Below are 17,671 nucleotides of genomic sequence, written 5' to 3'. Positions count from 1 at the left end.
TGGATGACGAACTTCTATCCCTGCGACAGGGCAATCAGGACCTCCTATCCTATATTGCAACCTTTAATAGACTAATTGTGGAAACGGGATGGCCAGAGGATAAAAGAGTCACGTTGTTTTATCGAGGCCTACGCGGAGAACTTAAAGATGTCTTGGCCCAAGTTGTAAATCCGCCCCAAGAATGCACAGATTATATAGACTTAGTGGTCCAATTGGATCACAGACTTCAAAACAGAAAAGCAGATCGGTCCAGGTTTGAGACCCGGGTGTTGGTCAAGACCCATGCTAATCCCAAGGGAGTTGATGTCTCAGAGCCTATGCAAATTGGAGGGGTTAAAGGACCCTTAACTCAACAGGAACGTGAAAGGAGGCAGCAGTTAAAATTATGTCTTTATTGTGGGAATTCTGGACACTTTCTACGAGATTGCCCGGCAAAACCACCCCGAAAGACGGTAGGAGCCGCTGATAAAAACCATGAAGACTCTGTTTCGGGAAACGACTCCGCCCGACAAGTGTAGGGGTCCGCTTGCCGAGCTTGAAAACTAACTCTCAGACCTCGCATTTCATTGTGCCAATGGTTCTCGTAGATCCAGAACAGCCTAAGCGGTTGCATGCAATAAAGGCATACATCGATAGTGGGGCTATTGGAAACTATGTGGATCGTGAATTGGTCTCTTGGATTAACCTCCCTCTCCGTCCTAAAACCAGCAAAGATGTCATCACCACAGTCGATGGAACTGAAATTGCCTCTGGACTGGTAACACATTCCACTACCGAGGTGACTCTTATTGGTCCCGACGGCCATCGGGAGGGTGTTGTGTTTGATGTAATAAAGGCTCCACAGTTTCAGGCTATTCTTGGAATCCCTTGGTTAGAGACACATAATCCTCGAATTGATTGGCGAGCTAAGAGAATAACCTTCCTGGATTGTACACAAACCTGCTACCCAGAAAACCTGAAGATTAATCTAGCATCTGTAACCTCTGCCTCCATGCAACTACCTCCGGAATACCAAGACTTTCAGGACGTCTTCCAAAAGGAACAGGCCAACACGTTACCTCCTCACAGATCGTACGATTGCCAAATCGATCTGGTGCCCGGTGCACAACCCCCTTGTAGCAGGATTCATGCCCTTACCGAACCTGAGAATCTGCATTTGAGACAATATTTGGATCAATACCTAGCTAATGGTTTTATTCGCCCGTCAAAGTCCCCGGCATCCTCGGCTTTGTTCTTGTGCCCAAAAAAGAAGGCGACCTTAGAACTTGTATCGATTACCGCGCATTGAACCAGATAACGGTTAAAAACCGTTATCCTCTGCCTCTGATCCCTGAACTCCTTGACCAGGTGAAGGACGCTTGCGTATACACCAGGTTAGATCTCCGGAGGGCTTATCATCTGGTACGAGTTAAAGAAGGCGACGAATGGAAAACTGCCTTCCGTACTAAATACGGATTATTCGAGTACCAGGTGATGCCTTTCGGATTGTGTAACGCGCCGGCTGCCTTCCAATACTTCATGAATGATGTCCTTCGGGAACTCATCGATGTTTGTGTTGTCGTATATATCGATGACATTCTGGTGTACTCCTCTTCGGAATCTGATCACAGAAAACACGTCAGGGCAGTACTTGAAAAACTGCGCCAACACAAACTATTTGCTAAATTGGAGAAATGTGTTTTCCATACCACAGAAGTCGAGTTTCTAGGTTTCATCCTGACACCCAAAGGAGTCCGAATGGACTCAAGAAAAGTGGATGCCATCCTCAAATGGCCATCACCTAGCTCTGTAAAAGGGGTTCAAAGCATGCTCGGCTTTGCCAATTTCTATCAAAGGTTTATCCCGGAATTTTCACGCGTGGTACAACCCATTACTGCACTCTTGAGGAAAAATAAACGTTTTGAATGGTCTGAAGAAGCCGAGCAGGCCTTTCAGGATTTAAAAGCTAAGTTTACCTCCGCACCTATATTGAAACACCCGCGACCAGATCTCCCTTATGTCGTTGAGACCGACGCATCCAGCCTAGCCATGGGAGCTGTCCTGTCCCAAAGAGATCCCGAAACCAACCAACTGCATCCCGTAGCATTTTGGTCCAGAAAATTCTCGGCACCCGAGGTTAATTATGCCATCACGGACAAAGAACTGTTAGCCATTAAGTCCGCTTTTAAAGCCTGGCGGCATTATCTGCTTGGCGCTCGACATACCAACACAGTGATCACTGATCACCGGAATTTACAGTATTTGAAAACCGCCAAGGCTCAGTCATCACAGCAGCTCCGATGGGCTTTGTTTTTCGCTGAATTTGATTTCATGATTACCTATCGACCTGGCTGCAAGAATGGCAAAGCAGACGCCTTATCCTGAATTGGAATGGGAGAATCTGATACAAACTCAGAACCAGTACCAATAATTCCCGAACAGAGGATTCTAGGCATGACTTCGTTACAGACGCTTGAAGACATTCAAGCCAGAGTGAAACAACTCATGGACCCTACAACCTTACAGGATTGGATACAAAAGGGATCAGACTTTACCATAGATAATGGTTTACCTTATTTCCAAGGACGCTTATTCCTGCCACATAAGGAATTACACGAACTAGTTATTTCCGGTTATCATGATGCATTAATAGAGGGACACCCCGGTATTGCCAAGACAGAGGAAAATGTGAAACGACAATTTTGGTGGCCCTCTTGGCGAAAAGATGTTAAATCTTTTGTGATGTCCTGTGGTGTTTGCGCCCAAAATAAAAGTCAAAAGAAAAGACCAGCCGGTCTCCTTCAACCTCTAGACATACCGCCAGCACCCTGGCACACCCTATCAATGGATTTTATTACGGACCTGCCTCCTTGTTCGGGGTACAATACTATTCTGGTAATTGTGGATTTGTTTTCCAAAATGGCCCACTTTATTCCTTTGAAAGGTTTACCTTCAGCTTCTGTCCTAGCCAAAGAATTCCTCGAAAATATTGTTTGGCTACATGGATTCCCATCTATACTAATCTCTGACCGGGGAAGCCAATTCATTTCCCACTTCTGGCGCAAATGTGGTCAAATGGCGCAGATCGACGTAAGATTATCGACCAGTCACCACCCTCAGACCGATGGTCAAACCGAGAGGACAAATCAGACCCTTGAGCAATACTTACGGTGTATGTTACAGCAATCTGAAAGCAACTGGAAAGACATTCTTTGGATAGCCGAATACGCATATAATAATTCGGTACACTCTGGAACTGGCCACAGTCCTTTTTATACTTTGTTTGGGCATCACCCTCAAACCTTGACTCACCTCAGAACCTCGGAATGCCTGCAGCAGAACATCTGCATTCTACAATTACCCAAGCCTTCAAAGAGGCAACTACGCATTTACAACAAGCCAAGAGAAAATACAAGGAGAATGCTGATCTACATCGGAGTGAAGCACCTCCGTATCAGATTGGGGATCAAGTGTGGTTAGCTACCAGACATTTACCACTCAAAGGGCCTCGAACTTTTAACCCAAAATATCTGGGACCTTATTCTATTACGGCAATAATTAACCCAGTGGCTGTTAAACTTGATTTACCAGCTAGTATGCGAATTCACCCTGTTTTTCATGTGTCACTTCTGAAACCAGTGGTACCCAGAACCCGACTACTCAAACCTTCAGAACCTATTCTAATAGATGGGGAGCCCGAATTCGAAGTGAAGAACATTTTAGACTCAAAAATGTTTAGGTCAAAACTGTTCTACCTAATTGATTGGAAGGGGTACACCTCAGGAGAGGTCGTGGGAACCCAGCGACCATGTGCATGCACCTCGATTAGTCAGGAAATTCCACCGACTCTTCCCAGACAAACCAAAACCCTCAGAGATAACAACCTTGGGAGGGGCCTTGGGGGGGGGGGGGGGTGCTGTCATGATGCCCGCTCCCGGGGAGCCGGTTCAAGCCCTGCGTCCCCGAAAGCGGACATCCAGTCCCCAAGGAAGGACCCAGCAACCCCATTTAGGGGCCCTTTGGACAGTGTCCTGGCGCCTATGGCGCCAGGCTCATAAAAGACATCAGTCCTGGCGCCATAGGCGCCAGGATCATTATGGAAGTGCTTGGGTGCACTTACATGATGCAAACCATGCTGCAGGATCCCGGCCTCCTTGAGGCCTGAAAGGAACTACTTTACCTGTGGGACTAATTTACCATGTGGGCGTGGTCGGGGAAGGATACATACCTGATTGGAGAAAGGATACATACCTGGAACTTCTTCCAAGGCTATTTAAACCCCACCCGAACAGCCACATGTGCTTCGCGTTGTTCTGCATCTAGCAGCTGGACGCTCACTGTGTCTGCTCCTGCATCCTGACTTCTGCCACGCCTGCCAGCATCCTGGATCACCTGCAAAGGAAGAGAAGAAGAGAACAGAAGAAGGAAAAGTCCTTACCTGCTAAACCGCATACCGGAGACATCTCACTGACAATCCTGAAAAGGAAGACTTTTATTTAAAAGCTCATCGCGTCGATCGCTGCAGCGCCGCATTCCACTCACCTTTACAGGGCGCCTCCATGTTCAGCAGCGATCATCCGGATTCGCAGTCACGCCCCAGCGCCAAGGGAGAAAAAGACCAGAACAAAAGGTGAGAGAGAGAGAAGGGAATAAGGAAAGCTAAATCTCCATGTTAAGACTTACCCGTTGATTCATTCCCTCTTCATTTTGGGTCCGCGCCGCATCCTGGCATTTCCGGCCCCCGGCCCCTAAGGGGAAAAAGAGACATCAGCGTTAATGAGCGAATGAAAAGACATTACCAAAAAACGCTCATTAAAGACTTACTTGATTTCTACAACGATTTCACCTCTCATCTCGGGTCGGTGCCTGTTCCCCGGCATTCCGTACCCCGGCCCTTATGGGGAAAAAAGACACTAGCATTAGTACATTAATGCATAGACACAAGGGGAACCTCTTATAAAAAAAAAACTTACCTGGAAGCCAAGCAAGTTTGGTTCTCACCAATCCGAAAATCCAGTGAAGTAACTGGATACCAACGCGCCCCTGCATCAGAAGCAGGATGGAGAGCTCGTCCTTACAGACCCTAAGGTGAGACGCTACGAGGAATCACAGAAGGGTTTTGAGGAGGGTGAGAGGGGAAAGTGGGGGGCTGATTGCATTACCCCGCAGACAGTTAATCCCCTATTTTCGCCTACAGAAGGATACTTCTGCAAGCCAGACAAGCCAGATTTGGGGGCCCGGTCCAGTCCGTCTTCCGAACCCTGCGCATCACCTTAGAAGAGGTCACAGCAGCGCGAACCAGGCCAGCGCCTCCGTGGGAGTCAGGTGAGTGTTACACAAGGCCTTCGACGTCAAAGACTGGCATTCATCGCAGTCATCGGTGGCGTGGTCCTCGCCGAGGCACCACAGGCAGACGTTGTGCGGGTCCGTAAGCGACATCTTGGAACCACAGCCGCGGCACTTCTTGAAGCCCGACCTCGGGGTAGAAGAAGACGAAGACATTATTTCACAAGAAACCAAGTACGAAGAACCGATTCAACAGGAGAAGAACCGAGGCGCGCAGAGATTCCCTAAGCGAACACGTTCGTGGAAAAACCGGAACTGAGGCTACGGGCATCGTGCATCCAATTTATAACATCCGGTGACGTCGGCTCGCGACGGAGGCCCTCGAGGGACAGCGTATCGACATAGGACTCCGAAAATTTTTCCAAAGCAGCACAGCTGTGGTGATTACCTGTCATAGATGTGGAATACATCGGAGGACACAATCCCTTCAAAATTGAATTATTGAAAGACAATGTCCAAAGACTTGCCAAGGAGGGAATTATGTGAAACTAGGTTGTAGTGAGAGACCTCTTGAAGCGAATGCTGGAAACCCTATGTCATTGAGAGTCTTGGGAAGCAAGGTTGTGAAGAGACTTGAAACTGTAAATGCTGACATCCTGAGGTCTGAAGGGAACACATGTATTAATGCAAAGGTCCAGAGGGGACCTAAATGGTGGCGGGAAACACCAGAGGTTGGAGAAAAATCCAATGATACAGCAAGAGACACTGACCGTTAAAGTTTGAAGTTATAGAGGCAAAGGCAAGCCTGAAGAGAAGTTCGAGAAGCTGGGCACCCAAGAGAGATCTGAAGCGCAAAAGTGAAAGCAGAAAGACCAAGGAGGGTACACTCTGAAAGATCCATCTGAGGAGAAGCTTCTTTCTTTTGTGTTTAAGACTAGCAATGGACTTTGTAGAATAGGATTCTGAACTTGTTGGTTTGCCAAACAAGAGAACATTTAGATTTTAACATAGAGACTAGCCTGGCAACTAAGGACCTGTTAAGTAAAGGGTGTGGATCAAGGTGGTCTTTACTACTTTAGATGTTCCTCTAGCTCCTATAGGCATTTGTTCCAACCCCTTTCTTAAAACATATCTTAATAAAGCCACTTGCTTGAACCACCCACGTTCCGTGTGGTGCCTACTTGTCCCTCGCAGGTGAACCCGCCAACAATTTACGTTATGGTATTCTTCCGAGAAAAGTGATGATAAAAACTTCAGTCATTCCATGTATAAGATCATGAAGATGTATTGAATGAAGAGACTAACATGGGTTTATGTCCAATGCATTTGGGACTTAAGTCCTTCATCACAGACCTTTACACATTGTTTTAAGCATCAATCAATATTTCAAAGTGGCACATATGGCCACGCGATAACTAAGACAAACAAACATTCAAAAAGAAAGGAAAATAATCATCATTAGACCATAGAATTACATCATTCCTGGCATATGCTTTTTGAAATCTGATATAGTCTATGTAGCTTAACAACCTGGTTGTCTCTTAAATGAATGCGAAATAGTAGGAAGGGACAGCTTCCATTCCTAAGATAAATAAACAGAACACTGCGATTAGTATAGTCTTGTTACAGTGATATAAGCGTTTAAAACAAACAGAAAAAAACTTTGAAATACAGCATGCAACCCACAAAATGCCATCTCTTGTGTTTCTATAACGTAGCCAATAGCAGCAAACGTACCGCACCTGCTTGTTGTATAACGTAGCCAATAGCAGCACATGTACCGCAACTGCGTTTTGAAAAGGTTATCACCGATTCATGAACATCTTTAGCGCTGTCACAGAGTGAACCTAGTCACACATAGCTACCACCATCCAGTCGGCTACTGCACGATTCACGGTTACCTCCCTGTCAACCCCTATATAGAAAACATAACCAGCTAAGCCAGAAACTCTTCCGTTGAATAAAGCAACACATTTGTGAATGTTAATACTTACAAAGCCACCACGTGCAAGTTATCTCACTGGTAGCTTTATCTCATATGCTTACAAGCCCTCATAAATACGCGAGTCGTCACAAGAACGTATCCTATGCTAAGATGCTCTGTATTTTATAACGTGCCAAAATCATGTAGGTAAGCGTAGCTGCTACATAGAATACCCGTTCGTTTCTATATATGCATAAAATAATGTACATAAAACATCAGCGTAATGACATCATGGAGAAAACGTTCCCACCCTGTTAAGGAAGTGATAATGTACTGGATTAGTGAACCTAAGACACAACGAGGTAATTATGGCAAAAAGATTTGTCCTATGCCATATTCTCATCCCATAATGGTTGACCAATAAATGTTATAGTCCTGTGGCAAAATAGTCATGCCATGTTAACACCCATCCGCCCCGGTGGTCATCATGGTCATTTATTTCTGCTGAAGTAGTACTGGAGTATTTATCTTACAAAATCAAGTGAGCTTTGACACTCTCCTCCCTGATGGCTACAAGATACTTTCCGTGCATAGATCAAAGCGTTTCGGAGGAGGTGTAGCCCTGATCTTCCCATAGTGGATTCCTGCCTTTGTCATTCCTATGCAGGCATACTCCTCTTTCAAATGCCTTGTCTGCAGGCTTTCCCTCTCTCCTGGCCACTCTTTTACCGTGGCTACTATCTATCGGCCACCTGGTCAGAACACCTCCTTCCTCTCTGAGTGGGCTGACCTCTCCTCCTCCCTCCTGGCCTCAACCACTCAACTCCTCCTTCTCTGGGACCTAAACATCCATCTGGATGCTCCCAGTTCCTACTCTGGACTCGTTCGTGACCTCTGAGATTCCCTCTCTCTTTCTATTCTCCCCTCTAGCCCGACTCACTCTGCAGGGCACACGCTGGATGTTTTGATCTCCCCTGACCTCCCCCTCTCCATCCCTCTGACCACCCCTCTCTCCTGGAGTGATCACTTCCTTCTTTCCTCCCATCTCTTCCTCTCTACCCCTCAGGCCATACCAACTCCAACACTGCCACCTACCTTCTCGGTCATCCGACACATAAAGCGTGTGTGAGTTGAGGCTTTCGCCGCCACTTTCTCTCCCCCTCCTCCTCCTCCTCTGGCTGACACACATCCCGATGCAGCCCTTTCCTTGCTCTACTCGTCTACCTCTGATACGCTTGATGTTCTTGCCCCTGTCATGAGGATCTGCTTGAAGCCCAAAGCCAAGTGCAACTCTTGGTACGACTCCAACCTTGCTACCCTAAAATGAGAGTGTAGGGTGGCTGAGAGGAAATGGCGTGCCTCTTGTACATCCTCTGACAAACTGGCCTGCCGCCTGCTCCAAAGGCAAAACCGGCTCCTTGTCCTAACTAAGAGAGCCCACATCCAAGCCCGCGTTTCTGTAGCATCTAACAACTCGGCCGAACTCTTTAAAATCTGCAAGGAGCTGGCCAACCCTGCTGCAGTCTCTACCTCTGCTGTTGCCTCCCAGCCCCTTTGCACAGCCCTTCCCTCTCATTTCATCTCCAAAACCCAGGACATCCTGTCCGTCCTCTCATCCTCTTCTCCCTTCTCTCTCCGCTACCTCTGGCCCTCCTGCAGCCGCCCCTTCTCCCTCTTTCTCTTCCTTTCCTCTGTTCTCCCCCAACGAGATTTCCAGACAAGTCTGATCTATGAAAGTCTCGTCAAAACAGGTTCTTCCCTGCTCGTCCAAAACCATCAAGGACCATATTGACACCCTTGCTCCTGCTCTGGCCGACTTCTGCAATCTCCTTTGCCTATGGAGCCTTCCCCTCCCCTCTGAAGCACTCTCTTGTGCACCCTCTTCTCAAGAAACACACAGCCGACCCCTCATGCCTAGCTATCGCCCGATCTCCATCACTTCTTTCCTGGGCAAACTCCTGGAAAAGCTGTCCATCTCCGAGCATAATCTTCACACTGATTCTGTTGGCTGTCTCCATGACCATCAGCACAGAAACTGCTCTCCTGAACATCAGTGAAGACCTGCTCTCCAACCTTGACTCTAACATCCCATCTGTCCTCATCCTACTCAATCTCTCTTCTGCCTTTGACACCGTCAACCAGGCCATCCTGCTCAGCCATCTCCGTGATAACCTGGGCATCACCGATCAGACCCTGGTCTGGCTGACCTCTTTCCTCTCTGATCGACCCTCCAGGTCCAACTTGGGTCCTTCCTTTCCTCTATCTCACTCTCTACTTGTGGTTTTCCCCAAGGGTCTAACCTCTCTCCCTGGCTCTTCAACCACTACCTGGCACCTCTCGCCCAACGCATTGCCGCTCTCTGTTCCAACTTTCAATGCTATGCGGATGAGACCCAGCTCATTTTCAGGTTTCCCTCTGCCACCTCCTCTTCTCTCATCTCAGGCGGTCTGTTTGCTATACAGGAGTGGTGTGACGCCAATGATCTCTGCCTTAATGCGAGTAGGACAGAGATTCGCCTCATCGGCACACCTGCACCCTCCTTTCCTGTCACTCTCTGGCCGGCCTCCCTTGGTCCTCTTCCTGCTCCCACCTGTGAGGCTAAGAACCTTGGGGTCATCTTCGACTCCACACTCTCCTTTTCTCCTCACATCTCTGACGTCTCTAAGAAGTCAAACTACCAACTGCACCTCCTCTGAGGTATTCTTCCTTTCCTCTCCTTCCCCCAAATGTTCACTGTTTCTAGAGCTCTGGTTCTCTCTAGGCTGGACTACTGCAACTGCCTCCTTCTTAATCTTCCTGCTTCTACTCTCCGCGATCTGCAACTCACCCAGAACAGGACTAGAAGACGTGTCCTTGGCCTCAAGCCCTGGGATCGTATCTCTCCAGCCCTGAAATCTCTTCAATGGATCCCAGTGGCTGCAAGGATTAAATTCAAGACCCTTTGCACTGTCCACAAGGCTTTCTGGGGCCTGGGTCCACGATACCTTCAACTCTCCCTCCTTAAATACCTTCCTACTCAAGCTCTTCGCTCCCCCACCTCCAACTCCCTCAGGGTCAGTCGCTTCTCCAAGCAAAGAGTTGGGGGTTGATCTCTTTACTCGGCTGGGGCCTCCCTCTGAAACAGCCTCCCTGCCTCTCTGAAACTCAAGTAGAACCATCTTCGGTTTCGGAAGCATCTCAAGACCTTCCTCTCTACTTCTGCCTTCGCTCTTCCTCCCCCCTGCTGATATGTCTGCTTCATTACTGGGCACCCGTCGAGCCCAGGTCCCTGCACACCCAGCCACACACCAGCACTGCCTCCTGGTAACCCTTGCACTTGGGTCTGTATCTGCAACCCTACAGTCCCCTTACCTGCACTTATTAGACATCCCTTGTCTGCGCTTTAACCTTGCACTGGTCACATGCTGGCTGCACTACCTGTTGTTTTTTTCCTGTGTTCAGCACTTTCCACTCCTCCCCCCTTGCACTTTCCCCCTTCACTCTCCCCTGTTCTTGTACATTACCAATGTCACTGGGCCAAGAAAGACCATCGTTTTGCCCCCCCTTGTTCCCCTTCCTTGCCTTGTTGCGCTCTGAAACACTTGTGTATGAGCGCGATACAAATAAAATATATCATATCATATCAAGAACATCATAGGTCAACAGTTACATAGCTGGTATCTAACGTTAATAGGTCCTAGCCTAAATTCAAAAGGTGCGGCATGTAATATTAGAATTAACACCCAGTGATTGTATATAGCTAAATCCTGTCTCATATGTACACATGATGATACCACAAAGAAAGTACCCTGGAATATCAAACATGGCATGTTTCCTCCTGACTACATAACATCGTGGTGATAATGTAGAGAATAAAAAAAAAAAAACTAGCCTCAGAAAAACTCAATGGATATATATGCAACACTCCATTCAGAGAAAACTGCAAAACACAGACCACCCCTCAACCTAAAACACATGACAACACATCACAGTGCCCCCCTCCTACAGAAACGCAGCACAGTACTTGATGCCAGCCACCCCACCAAAAACAGGAGTGCCCACACTTTAAAACATAATGGGTATTACAACAAAGTATACAGTCCCCCACACCTGAATAACACAGAAGAGTGTTTCATGAGGTATTTTCTAATACACGCCATTTACCCCTCCCTCTCCCGAAAAGAATACCCCAACCAAAATAACAGTGCCTCTCCTTTTCAAATGCAGAATAGTATATAACCTCCCCACCCATGCTGCTTCTCTGGATTCAAACATCCCAACATAAAAAGATCATAATCGCACCTCCACCCCACAAAAAGAAGACATTTCACCTGCACTTATTTTATTGTCATATGGTTAAAACATAACCTTTGACAGACAGAATATGACCATCAAAAATAGTCCAGAGTTAAAACAAACACATGTCACAAAGTTATTAAAAGATCATACAAATATAGTAAACCTTAAAAACGACATACACAATTATTGATCCAACTTCACTTCTAATTGAATAGCAGTGAGCGCCTTTACCGCCACCTGCCAAAAATGAAAACACCTTGTTACCTTCCCAAGCACAAAACAGTGTTTTCTGCCTGCACACAGGCGGGTCCCTTACCAGTGGCCCCCAACAAACATATGTAGGGCACACTCCAAACCCTCATACCTGTTGCCCGGCTCCACCCTCTCTGTCTTGTCTCATACCCACATAGCCCCGCCACCACTCCGTAGTAAACGTGAAAGATCTCAGGGTATGGGCAAAGGAGGTCCCAGAGAAGGTGAAGAGCAGAGACTGGTCCTTCACATTGTTCACCAAGAGCCTGCCTGCTTCCCAGTCCAGGAAGAAACCGAAGGATTTGGGGGGGCGAGGAGGGAGTGAACATGGTTCAGGAGGAAGAGGAGGTGAGAGCCCAGTATTTACCACCACTTTGCCGCACAATCCAGAATCCACCCTTGGAGGATGCAGTGATATCCAACTTCACATTCAAAGACTCTCACACATCCCCATCTCCGTCTCGCCTCCCGCCACCTTATCCTCCCAGTAATGTCTGCCTGAGTTCATCCTCGCTCGTCCCAGGAGAGCGATGAATATGAAGTCAGTGAATCTCTTTGTGCTGTCAGTCACTGCCTCCAAGGATCTTCTGCTCCCCCCATCCTTAGACAGAATGACCCAGTGGCCTGAGTCGGCTTGCCTGCAAAACAGAGAGAAGCACAGGTCTGAGAACAGGCAATCACAGCAGTGATAACAACTATCCTAATCACAGAGAACTGATAGCAAGGCAATCATGCAAAGAGCAACACCTCGACCAACAACAGTGCACTGACAGCTCGTCAACCACAGAGTGCAGAAAAGAAACTCAGAGGCTGAAGAAATGGAGCACTGCCCAAGCTGTGGGGGAACGTGTGTTTCCAGATTATAAAACTGAGCTCAGAAGTGACCCAAATCCAAGAGTTAAAGGGGAGAACTCTGAGGAAATTGCCCTTAATTTTTCACACACCCCTTCTGTTATCCACATCCATCTGTGCACTTCATCCCAGGCAGAGAGGTTCTCCCAGCTCTACCAGCCATGGGGAGAGGAGTAGGAAAATAAAGTGAAGACAAGAGGAAGGAGAGTGGGGGCGAGGGGAGATAAATGCAGAGAGAAAAAGACAGAAAAGGAAATAAAAAGACAGGAAAAAAGCAGGTAGATATAAATGACGGGTGCACATTAGAGGCAGAAAAGACAGAGCAAGAAAGAAAAACAGATCTGGAGGTCGAACAAGGGCGCAATGTCAACATAAACAGATGCAGGGAGAGAAAGAGAAAAAGTGAGCGGATGAGAGGCTTACAAGAGAGAAAGAAAATCAGAGTGAAAGACAAATGTATGAGACAGAGAAAGGAAGCATGCACAAGGGAGAGAGGGAGTGGAAGACACCCTCAGAGACTCGAGATATCAATCCCACATAAGAGCTTATCTGAAAACATTGGCAATACTGGCATCTGCAGGAGTCATGTCAAAGCATTGACTCCACAGAGGAGAAAGACAAAAGAGAAAAACAAATGAAGAGGGCTACTGAGAGGGACACCGGAGCAAGTACCCAGAAAGTACGTTTGGCCGCGTTACTTTGCATCACACGCTTCTTCCTTGCTGCTTTGTTTGCTGCAATTCTTAATTTCCTGGACTACCAAGCACATAAGGCTCTGCTGCCTAAACTCTGTGGGTGGGGCTATATAATTCAGGAAGCGCGTGCACCGGAGCAAGTACCGAGAAAGTACCGCTTGCCCGCTTTGCCACGGTTGTTGCGCCTTTGCCTCGAGCGGTGCTTTCCGGTGCCTGTCCGCTATCTTTGAACGTGTGGGGGGTGTCCAAAGTCAAACGCTTAAATGAAGCGAAGCGTTGCCTCTTTGAAAACAGGTATGCCGGCGCAGACGGCTATCCAAAAGAATACTACTGCTGGTGTCTTTTCCTCCCCGGAGCACCCATTAAAACGAGTCCGCTCCTCCTCCACCCCTTTACTAACTAATGCCCAAACTAAGGCTGTCCTACGGAAAAAGAAAATAAGAAACACAGCCATTTGTTCCTTTTGTCAGGAACCTAACACCCATGGCACGAATCGAATGGACAAAGACTTTGCATCTCCCGCAGTGCGGACTGCTGGTGTACCATTGCCAGACAACATCATGGCTAAATCACTGGACTTAAATGGAGCACAGAACAATGATGAGCTTGCGGAGAATTCTGTTAAGGTACACAAGAAAATAACTGACAATGATTCTGCCTCTGTTATATTTGCTAAAGAAAATGTATTGCTCACCGATAGTGAACTACTTCGTAGTGTTCTAACCGGTGCTGGTGTAGGAATTGCAAACATATCCGGATCGACACCTCCAGTCGACCCGGTCGTTATAGATTTAGACCTTGATGCCTCATGTTTTTCATCTCATACTCTGCTTGAAAACTTGTCTAAATCACCAGACATGTTCTCGAACTCCAGTGTCTCCCAATCTGTTAAGGAATTATCCTTTGCTGTCCCAACTCCCCGGAGAATGAAGCCTCCTCTTCCATTCCCCAAATCCCCCGTTCCATCCTCTAAGTCTCCTCTTCCATCCTCCAACGAGACTGAACAAATAAATCCATCAACTGGCCTAATTGAAATAGCGCTTACTTCAATGAACCTTGCCATCCAATCTTTGGTAAGTCTGTTTGAGAACCTAAATGCAAAGATAACTCTGCAAGCTGAACAACTAGAAAAAATATTGGCCTGGCAACAATCATGCCCAACAAGATTTAAACCTTCAGAAGGAATGTCAATTTCATCTCAGGCACAAACAGTAGAAAGTAGCCAACCAACTATGCAAGAAGACATAATCAACAATAAAAAAACTAAAACAAATGTTCTAAAAATACCCTTCATACCAATTCTCATTATTGATCTTCAGTGTGAAAAGGTCCAACCCATTACACAAGTCCCTAAAGAAAACACCCTCTGACAAAAACAAAAACAAATTATGCCTTATTCTCAGGGCCTAGTGCACAGCTCTTAGGGCCGAAACTGAAATCAAACAAAAAGAAAGCAGTTCAGGACAAAAAGACGCAGAACATCAAAAATGTTAAAAGAATTACTTCCTCTCAATCGAAACAATTCATCAAAAATTTGTCACAACCTTGATCTGCTGCTGCTACAGCCTCTAAAGCAATAGCAAAAAAATACATGCTGCAAGCCTTCTTAAAGAAGCAACTTTTTCCATCAAATAATGAGGACAAGGTTGAAGCATATGGACCATTGGATGAGCTGGTGGCTGCCGCTACGGCTACACCTGATAACAATACTCCCTCAGGCATTGGACCTATAAGAATAAGCAATGATATTGACACAGTAGCAGCCCGCCGCAGTGAAATAAGACAAGCAGTGGATGCTTATATGGCTGCCCTTCCAAACCAAAAGCTCTTAGATTCTGTCCAAATAGCAAAGATATTTTGAACCCGAACATCATTATAAATGATCAAGGGCACCGAAGGGTTCAAACAAATCAAGAACCCACTCCCATTTCACAAAATCCCACTGCAATCGGGAAAGATTACACCCAAGCTCCAGGCAAAGAAGTGGGTGCCTTAAATTCTAAAGCTCCTACGGGACACCCTTTAACAGACCATGATCTAAAACAACTAATTAAAACTACCCTGTCTCAAATTATACAAGAAAAAGGTTCTTTTAATGATCAGGTCAGACAGGATCCAGGCATAGTGATGAAAAATCCCAAATCTAAGACTCAGTCAACTAAAAGACCAGCAATTCACTCACTCACCTTGATGTGTCGTCCTTTGCCATGTACCCAGTACAATTTAAACCGTACCTCGGTACTATCAATCTTTAGCGAAATTCCAGCTCTTGATGATATTGGTACAATTGACATCGAATGAGTCGAGTTTGCGGAATGACCGAAAAGAACTTCGGTCACCTTATGGTTGAACTCTAGAGTGGTACTTAATAGCATCTGGGCTGTCAGATCCCAACTCTTTGAATTGGGCTTTGTTATATTACCAAAACCGGCAAACTCGGAGACTGGAGTATCTGCTCAGCCCTCTCAAGTGACTACTCTGTTGAATGATGCTGGGAAACACCAAACATCATCTAATGGCCATTGCGGTTCAATAGTAACCCAGAATTAGCTACCAGCGGAAAATTCTGCCTCTGTGTCTCTAGTTAGCTGGAACTCGAGAGGTTTTAAGCATTTATTTAACAATAAGGAATCCACATTGATAATATTCGACATCATATTATAACAGGAAACTTGGCTTATGACAACACCCTTCTGGAACAACTATGATATGTTTTGGTTCCAGCCAAATCGGCTAAATATGGTAGACCAACCTCTGGACTCCTTATTGCTATCAAACAGACTTTACATGTAAATCCTGAAAAATGGTTTTCTCCCAATCCATTTTTTCAGATGATTAAATTGCAGAAAAATCAAACTGTATATGCATTAATCAATGTGTACTGGAATCCGGATGGGTTGAGAGACGACAGTTTTCTGGAATCCATGACTGAAGCACTGGATATAGTAGCTCAAGAAACCAATTTTTGTCATATAATATTAGCAGGAGATCTCAATCTACATTGTCTTGATTCAGATAGATATCTTGAACGAACGCGATTACAAAAATGGAACAAACTTATTAAATCCAGAAATCTTTTCATGCTTAATGGATCCCTGTCGTCAGACATCCCACCTAAAGCAACCTGACATAGAGGGTCTTGCACAGGTATTATTGACTTCATATATGTAGATGTGGTTTTGTTTTCACAAATATCGTCTTTTCAAGTCTTAAATTCTGATTTAAGTGATCACAACATGTTAAATCTATCTTGGGTACCCAAAAGTTTGTTGGTAACAGCTGCACGCAAATCACATCTAGGAAATTTTACTGTGAACACTGCTCAAAACAGACTAATCTGGTCAGAGCCTACATTGAAAGCCTTCAAGAATCAGTATATTATAGAGGTTCTTCAAGCAAAAAATGATGAACACAAATCTAGTGTGGTGTATCCAGAGTTAATGCAGTTATTTCAACCCAATTCAGAACAGACAAAGTCAAAGCAAACACCCCATTTGCATGTTTAAAATCATGAAGTCAAAAAAATGAAAACGATTGTGAGATATGAAAAGCGTGAAGATTTAAAGTTACCGGTGGATAGCAGAGCCAAAGCCCTCATCCAAATTAAAACAAAATATAAGAATTGGATTAAAGGTTTGAAGTCTAGACTGTATCAGGAAGATGGCAGTAATATGCTTAGGAAACTATCTAGTAAAGTTTACTCACAAATCTGGAGCTTAATAAATCAAGCTACAGCTGGAAATCAGGTTGCAGTACAATCAAATCCAGTAAAGGAGCAAGATTGGATTGAGTATTACCAAAACCTATATAGTCTACCGGAGTTAGCAATAACACATGAACCTCAAACAGAGCAAACAGTCTTCACTCTAAATTATGATCGTGACGATATACTGTATTACATACATAAAATTAGTCATTCCAGAGCTCCGGGTCCAGACGGTTTGTCTAACTCAATAATGAAACAGTTTCCAGAAATGTGGGCTGACATTCTAATGACCATGTTCGATACCATACTAGTCTCTCAAAAAATTCCAAAATCCTGGAAAAGCTCAATCACTATTCCTATTTACAAAAAGGGTGATCGAGCAAACCCGGCCAGTTATTGACCAATATCATTATTCCCGGGCACTTGGGCTGGACGGTTTGTCAAATGCCATACTAAAACAAGCCCCAGAAGTATGGGCCGACATGTGCTACACTCTGTTCACAAGAATCATTAACCACAAACAAGTACCAGAAACATGGACAAAAGCCATAATCATTCCCACACACAAAAAGGGCTATAGAGCTAGGCCTGAGAACTATCGCCCAATATCCTTATTGGATGTAATAGGTAAAATCTTGGCCGGCATCCTCCTAAAGAGACTAAAAGAATGGATTGAACAGTCAGGAAATTACGATCCCC

The 17,671-nt window shown here is 45.7% G+C and overlaps 1 protein-coding gene across 2 annotated transcripts in view; it reads right to left on the bottom strand.

The window, feature by feature from the left end:
• Window positions 1–11,493: 11,493 nt before the first annotated feature.
• Window positions 11,494–17,671, bottom strand: part of LOC138521782 (E3 ubiquitin-protein ligase TRIM39-like) — a 202,296-nt gene continuing 196,118 nt past the window's right edge. For both annotated transcript variants that reach the window (XM_069634858.1, XM_069634857.1), the window contains one exon: window positions 11,494–12,357. The gene's annotated coding sequence lies outside the window, so the exon portion shown is untranslated. The remainder of the gene's footprint in view (window positions 12,358–17,671) is intronic.

This window comes from Ambystoma mexicanum, chromosome 13, assembly GCF_040938575.1.
Source record: "Ambystoma mexicanum isolate Mex_15411 chromosome 13, UKY_AmexF1_1, whole genome shotgun sequence".
Lineage (NCBI taxonomy): Eukaryota > Metazoa > Chordata > Amphibia > Caudata > Ambystomatidae > Ambystoma > Ambystoma mexicanum.
This window is presented reverse-complemented; position numbering and strand designations above follow the sequence as displayed.